We start from the raw sequence: 1,503 nt of genomic DNA on the forward strand, positions 1-1,503 counted from the left end.
TATTTCTTTTTGGATAATTTAATCTATAACAAAAGGTAATTTCAACACTAATAGATGACTAACAAACACAACAAACCTTTAATAATGACATAATTCGTATTCTTATTGAAATAGATTTAATTGTTGTTAAATGTTAATTATCAATAATGATTAATTAAATGTGATATTCATATCTAGTAGCACGTCAAATAACTACCTATTTAATTCACGCATTGCCATTATTTTTATTAGTTTTGGTGTTTGTTTGCACATTATTAAGAATGAGAGCCTTCTTTGCAAGTGGTTATTGCATCATAAAAACACTAAAGATAAGGAAAGTCTTGGTCAGTGTGTTCTCATGAACATCTCTCCCCCTTCCTCCCCCTCTGAGTACCTTTTCTACTAGTGCTGATGTTGGAGGGACGCAGAATATCTTCTCGTACAATAGACGAAGTTTAGAAAAGGTAGCATCTTCTTTCAAACTTCTCCAAATATTTTGTTGTCCTAATAGTGATGGAAGTATTTCCAAAGCCGATAAAACAAGAGGACTGATTGTTGTAGGCTGATAACTTGGTCCTTGAGGTTGTTGCTGGTGCTTTGCATATAATGTAAAAAAGAACAGAACTTTTCTGTGTGGGGGAGGGGCTGGGTGTCTTCAATTTTATCAGTCTGTCGTACAATAGTACTGATAGCTGCCCTTTCAATTGGTTCTGCGTCAGGAAGACTATCTGTTTCTTTCAAAATAGCATCAACGATACCATTCCTTAAGGCAGATTTCACTTCTTCCGATCCTGGTTGATCGTCTTCCTACCAAACAAAACCGTGGTTCGGATACAGAACACCATCCATGAGATTGATCATGTTGCCTTAAAACTGACTGTTTTCACAAATATTTGAAGTTACTTGAAACTTCGCAGAGATAATGTCGAGACCAAGACCAAGATCTCATAATTTGATCCCTAAGTGGTCTTGAAATCCCATCTGTACTGAGCATGTTTGGCCCTGCTAGCGTGTGAGTGGGATATTAACACAGTTTCAAACTTTTCGCTCCCTGGATCCCGTGGGGTGTGCGTGGCAGAAACATAAAATATCAGATACGAGTTCAGCGACCATGAACATCTACTCTTAGGCCCCCCATAATGCATGGATGACCTTTCAGAATGTTTTCGCTTTACTTAATAGCGGGGCTACGCCATATAGATAAGAATATCCCCCGGGTCACCCCAAGTCTGCCTGTCAGTTTTGATCATGCTAGATTCATGGAAGGTGTTAACTGAACATATATATACGTACATATATATACATAAGGCTATGAGTTAAATTATTATAGGATATTCAACTGATTCAAAGGTTACTGATTTTGGCGAAAGTACAGTAAATGATAAAACTCTGGGTTGGACAAGAAGGAAGTTTTCGCCATGATGGTCATTCTACTTGCTTGGATTTAGATAATTGTTCGGGTTTGGTTCGAACGTTTTAAAACTTCTTACTACTCTGTATTCTAAAGCAAACATATATGTGTTT

This window comes from Limulus polyphemus, unplaced genomic scaffold (genome assembly GCF_000517525.1).
Source record: "Limulus polyphemus unplaced genomic scaffold, Limulus_polyphemus-2.1.2 Scaffold7607, whole genome shotgun sequence".
Classification (NCBI taxonomy): Eukaryota; Metazoa; Arthropoda; class Merostomata; order Xiphosura; family Limulidae; genus Limulus; species Limulus polyphemus.